Raw genomic sequence first — 7,053 nt, 5'->3', positions numbered from 1 at the left:
TTGTGCTTGAAATGGTAGTCAGGTTTGCTTCGAATCTAGCTGACATTAGTGAGAAGATAATGTGCAATGTTTGCCGCAATTTTGAAAGGGTTATTTGGTTATTACCGATGGCTTATTGATAATGATGTTTGATCAGTTCTGAATGAAATCACTTGGTCCAACATAGGCTGTGTGGAGCTGAGGATTACGTAGAGTTGGTTTGGACTATTATTTTATTTATTTTATTTTTATTTTTTTTTCTTCTCATTTATTCTCATTTCAGACCCAGTTAATGGCACCTTGAAACTTTTTTTGTCTTCCTCATTTTTCATCTTAAAGTTGGATATGTAATTACGTAGGTAATATTCTGTGCGTGGTTGTAAAAATAGTTTTCTTCAGTCCTTCGCTGTTTCGTTTTCATTACATTGCGAGATTTTTATTTTATTTATGTATATGTTTGTTTCTAAGATTTTCTGTTAGAATTCATTATAAACCCTTTCTCAGGGTAAATAGAATATCAGCGCAAACTTGTCTTTTAACATGACTGCATATATCATTGTTTGGACAATTTTTTTTATTGTATTATTCAGCTATAATGGTGTTTGATGGAGCTTACAATGAAGTTTTGATTGATCTTACAAGTGGGTATCAAGTTATTTTATAATGGAGTATTGATTAAACTTATGGGGATTTAATTAATCTTATGGGGTATTGATTGACCTTAAAATCTGGTTTTGATTGAGCTCGTGGTGCTTTACTGACCACATAATGGTGTTTTGATTGAATTCATAATGGTGTGTTGATGAACCCAAACAATGTGATTTTGATCAGCCCCATAATACTATTTTGATCAACCAAGATCGGTTTGAGCTCCAGTTCTCCACACGTTCAGATAAAATTATTTCTTATAAACCCAAACGTGTCTTGGAAGAACTTCATCCTCACACTTTTAATATAACGAAGGAAATTACATATCAGATGGAGTGACATTGTCTACAGACTTTATGCAAATATCTATTATTTTTCTTCCTTTCCTTTGGCAAAGCGGTTGTGTTGGTAAGAAATTACTGTGATGAGAAAAAAATTAAATTTTTACTCAACACCCGTTAGATGGAAGAGCCGTCGAAGTTCATACTACGGGATGGCCGGCGTCTGTAGGTAGGAGGACAGCCTCGCCTTGCAAGGAAAGATCAGGGATGGTCTCAGCCAAGCCAAGACTAGGTCAAACGCCTCTTTCCCGCGGGAAATTATAGGTGGCATTATTCATGAGGGAATGGTCAAAGTTCATGCTGGATTTGTCAGGTTCTTCCCATTATTACAAAGTTGTCACAAGTATTTGGAAGTGTAGGGAGATCGGATTCGAGAACGGGGTCTCCTTATTTTTTTCTTTTTTCTAAATTCTTCGTCTTCCCCAAAGACGAACGTAATAAAATGGACGGTAGGGATTGGTCTGATTTGTCGAGGTCTACCTGGAACGATGATAATTGGCTTAGTCTGCAAACAGATAGAAAACTGCAGGGAAGATATGTGGGTCTGTCTGGGTAATGTGAGTGCTGGGAATTGATGTGGATCTGTCTGTGTCTTTGTATGTGTCTGTCTGCGTGTGTCTTTGTGCTTCTCTTTACATGTGTCTCTCTTTGCCTGTGTGTCTCGTTATCTGTGTCTCTGTGTCTGTATGTGTATGTCTCTATATCTATCTCCGTGTCTGTGTCTCTTAGTATCTGTATCTTTGTGTCTGTGTCTTTCTGTATCAGTGTGTCTGTGTCTCTGTCTGTGTTTCTCTCTCTGTCCGTCTGTCTGTCTCTGTTCGTCTCTGTCTACCTCTGTCCGGTTTTGTCTTTCTTTCTCACACTCCCCTTCCCCTTCCCCCTCGTTTTCCTCCTCCTCCTCCGCGTAACCTATCCTTATTCTTCGGACAAAGTCCCCCACCCCACCCGACCTCCGCCTCCTCCCACCTTCGAGGGCCCGGCCTAAGGGTTATTTCCCCGGAGCTTATGTTGTTCCTCCAACAGTCGCGTTACTTCTCCTCGCTCGTCGGATGTTCTCAGAAGCCTCGTTGGCTTTACAGGACTGTCGGCACCTCCCCCCACCTTAGCTCTCTTATTTTCTCCCCCCCCCTTTCCCCCTTTCCTCCTCCCCCTTTCTTCCAGCAGTGGAATTAGCCTCATGGGATCTCTTAGCAGTTGTTTATAGTAAGAAGGGTTTCAAATTTAGCGCCTCGCCATCTCTTTTTTTTTCCGTGGGGATTTTCAGCGAGGGTAATTTTGCTGAGGTGTTGAAGTTCCTGTTTAGTTTAAGGCCTTGTTTACACTAGCGGTTTGAACCACCGTGGTTTGAACCGCGCTGGTTCAATTACAATGTAAGTCAGTGGTGGCATTCACACATAACCGCGCAGTTTTTCATTGACTATGCCGTACCGCCACGGCTTCCGGGCTGTTCAAACTGCTAGTGTGAACAAGGCGTGATGGTTTTTTGTTTGTTTGTTCCTCAGTCGTTTAGTGACTGATATTGTTTACTTAGTTAATGTTCAGTACAGCCGCTGCTATCACCTTTGCCGTATGCACTTGGATTGTTGTAGCAGGTAACTACAGTCACTGCTGAGAATCCGAAAGAAGTGTGGGAATCGAACCCAGTACTAAGCAAATGCGAAACCAGCATGCTTCAGATTACGTCACCAGCGCCACCAAATTTTCTTCGAACTCATCCATGTTGTCAAAAAATAGATAAATAGATAAATGAAATAATAATAATAATAATAATAATAATAATAATAATAATAATAGAAAAAGTGACATGGGTCAGTGAAGCAGATGTAGACGAGAAAGTAGATTCATTTAATTACTGAACAACGATAATAAATTCTGAAAAAGAAAGGTTATGGGAAAAATATACATCTGCCATTCTCTTTCTAAATATAACATTAAGCTGGCCAATGTGTCTCATACCACAGGTTCAAGGCACTATCACACTAGGCTATTTTCCTCCGACTGTTGGAGAAGATTTGCAGACCACAACTTTCGGGATGAATCTAATATGCTGGAGGACTTTTTTTTTCAGCATATCAAATGACATTCCATGTAAATTGTTAAGAAAACAAAATAGTTTGCCACAGTAATTTTACGGCGAAAAAAATGCTGGGGGTGGACGGTACCGCTGATTAATTGGAAGTTGAAGGAAAAAAAGCCCAGTGTGATGACCCCTTTCGGTTTCGTCCCCTCTGGAGGTACCTCAGGAGATACCCCAAGTAAAGAAGCAGTATACTTATGTCCGTGGCAGTACAAACCAGCAACTTTCAAACTGTCTTTGAGGAAATGTCTTCAGAAGTTAGGTCAGTTTTTACGTGTTTACAAACCAGACTGAGTCAAGACCCTGAAAGAATATATATATATATATATATATATATATATATATTTATATATATATATATATATATATATATATATATATATATATTAAAGAAAAAGGGCAGTATTGTTGGATTACGTTACATAAAGAAACTGTATACACCTTTATAGCTGATCAAAAATATAATAAAGATATTAAATATACATTTGTGGATATCCAAAGCTGACTCGTGATAGTAAATTTCATTGCTGTTATTTTTTTCGTTATAAAGGAACTAATGTGTTACATGCTCAACATAGTTCAGGCATACATAGTACATTTTCACATGACCTTTGATGAAAATGGCCTTAGATACCACGGCGTGCGTTTTCGCTCTTTCCTCTATTTTCTCTTTCAGAGACTTCGGTGTCTCTTACGTGCTCCTCTCTTTCCCTTACTCTTCACTGACTTTCCCAAATTGCCCCTAATTCCATCCTAACTTTCTCTTTAACTCGCCCAACACTTCCAACAGTGCCACCGAATCTCCATTCTCCGTCTGTGGCGGCAACTCTTCAGAGTTGGCTCTCTCACCTCTTCCAGTTTTGGCACTTTCCTTTTTATGAGTTTGGCATTCTTATGTTCTTCCTTGGGTGGGACTTGCTGGAGGATATCCTCTCAGTTGTGTTTGATTAATTCTTTTAAAGTAGGCACCCCTGTTTGGCACGGCTTATCTCTTCAGAATTACGTACTTAATCCTAGTGACACTGTTTAACTCCTTCAAAAATAGGCACTCTTCTTGTGGTCTTTTGTTAGATTCCTTTAAAGTAGACACTACCTCGTTCCAGTTCGAGTTATTTTAGTTATTTATTTTTCTAAGGGAGACACTTCCTATTTGAAGCAGGTTTCACTCTGTGTTGGCATTTTTTATTTCCTGGAAGATGAAGATTTTTCTCTCTGTTAGTCTTAGTCTTAATTCACGTATTTATTTCTTCTTGTTTAACCGAAGGCACATATTTGGTTTAACTTTTAAATCCTCTCATACTAGAAACCAGCGTCTAAGTGACCACTACTTTTAATTGCGATAAACAAAGGGAGAAACTTTATATATATATATATATATATATATATATATATAATACACACTTAATGGTGACTTGAACCACTGCGCTTGCAAGATCTCTCTCTCTTGATAGCGCTTTGGTTTAAGTCACTGTTCACTTGTTACGTCTGAGATGGGTTCGAGTCCTTGGCTTTACTACGTATTAGTTTCCGCATTTGTCTCCGTCGAGCTCCTTGTCAGTCTCGATCGTGATGACATGGAATTAAAGTGAAAAATTAATATGGCTGAAAAAGATATATATATATATATATATATATATATATATATATATATATATAAATAGTAAATTTGGGAAGCAGGTTTTCTTGAACACATTTTCTATTCAAAAATACATCATACTCCTACACAGAAGAAACTAGTGAGGAGCACAGAAAAAGTAAAGATAACCAATGCTAAGTATGTTGTATTACTTAATAGAATATATATATATATATACATATATATATATATATATCAAAATATCAAAAATAAATCATACGAAAATCGACTTAAGCACATGAATCTGTTTTCCCTAAAAAAGCGTAGACTCAGAGGTGACTTGATACAGGTCTTTAAGATTTTAAAGGGAATTGACAACATCAAAAGTGACCAAATTTTCACATTGAATGAGAATCAGACAAGAAACAATGGTCTCAAACTGTCCGGAAATAGATTCAATTTGGAAGTAGGTAGAAACAACTTTGCCAACCGTGTAGTTAATGAATGGAATAAACTTCCTGCACAGGTAGTACAATGTAGTTCAGTTCGAAGCTTTAAGAATCATTTAGATAAATACCTAAGTAAGATGCTGTAATTATTATAATTTATGTTATATTATTTGTTTTTGTTTTGTTATAATTTGTCTGTCTGATTTTCATTTATTATTAGTTATATGTCAATTTATTATCAATTACTATTTACCTGTTTGTTTGTTATTCAACTATACCAATGCATTTATTTATGTATTTTAATTGTTATTTACATTGTTATAGTTTTAATTTATTATTAATATGATTTTTTTTTTCTTTTTTTTTGCATCCGACCTAGATATGGATCAAAAGGTCTCCTGTCGGCATGCTTTGCCTTTGTAATCCTTTGTTATATATATATATACAGACACTGTATGTGTATATACATACATATACATACATACATATACCAAGGTTTTTCCCCCCCTTTCAAGGGAGGTAGCCAAAAAGGGAAAGGCATAAAAACACTCCCACCCATTTCATCCCTAAATACACTCCACACCCCTCCCACCCTCCCTCTCATCTGAGCACCTCCTGGATGACGGGTCATCCCTGCACCTTGCCCACCGCCCTGGGTCAGAAGCAGTGTCGCAAGACACAGCACATCCACAGCAAGGCCGCTTCATTTAATCGGCGACCCCCCCTCTCCGTTCCCCCTTGCATATAAGGAGAGGACGGGGAGAAATCCCTTCGGGCTGCGTCAAAATTTGCTCACACATACTACCTCACCCCCACCCCCACCCCGCCCATTCCTCCTCATGCAATCACAACATCATCCATATACAACCATTCTCCACTCACCTCTGTCTTCCGTCCTCTCCCTTCCTTCCCCAACAGACATTCCCCTCTTCCCCAAAGCCCCCTTCACCCCATCCATCCACCTCATCCTAGGACGTCCCCTCATGTTCACTCCCTCCACATCTGCCTTCCATACTTCTTTTACTAGTCTTTCTTCACTCATTCTTTCCATGTGTCCAAACCATCCTAATATTCTTTCATCAACCCTATCTCCCAGCTCCTTTTTCACCCCTGTTCTCCTCCTCACCTCCTCGTTTCTCACTCTATCTAGCCTAGTAACCCCCACCATACTTCTCAGACACCTCATCTCAAACACATTCAAACTCCTCTCTTCTTCTCTTATGTTCCACGTTTCTGCCCCATACAGTGCTGTTGGCACAATCACTCCTTCATACAGTCTCCTCTTCGCATCCATTCCTAAATGTCTATTCTTCATTACACTCTTTAATCCACCAAGGCATTTACTCGCTTCTCTCAATCTACATTCTACCTCCACCTTCACTCCACCTTTTCCTGCTACACTTGCACCCAAGTATCTAAAACTATCCACTTCCTCCAGTCGCTCTCCCTTAATGTTCACTTCCAGTCTACTGCCACTTCCACCCCTTGTACATCTCATCACCTTACTTTTACCCACATTTATCTTTAGCTTTCTTCTATCACATACTCTCCCAAACTCTGCCACCAGCTTCCTCAATCCCTCCGATCCTGCCACAAGCGCAGTGTCGTCCGCAAACAACAGCTGGCTCACCTCCCACTTTTCTCCATTTTCTTTAACCATCTCCAATCCCTGACCCACTACCCTTGCATTCACCTCTCGCACCACCCCATCCATGTACAAGTTGAACAGCCAGGGCGACATAACGCATCCTTGACGAAGTCCCACCTTTACCTCAAACCACTCACTCTCTCCATTTCCAATCCTGACACAAGCTCTACTACTCGCATAAAAACTCTTGACAGCTCCCAAAAGCTTTCCTCCTATCCCATAAATCTGCATAACCTCCCACAGTGCCTTTCTGTCTACCCTATCATAAGCCTTTTCCAGATCCATAAAAGCCCAAAAAACATCCTTCCCCTATCCTATAGCTTTCTCACATATCT

Source organism: Oratosquilla oratoria, chromosome 42 (genome assembly GCF_046742065.1).
Source record: "Oratosquilla oratoria isolate Oo_2021 chromosome 42, ASM4674206v1, whole genome shotgun sequence".
Lineage (NCBI taxonomy): Eukaryota > Metazoa > Arthropoda > Malacostraca > Stomatopoda > Squillidae > Oratosquilla > Oratosquilla oratoria.
This window is presented reverse-complemented; position numbering follows the sequence as displayed.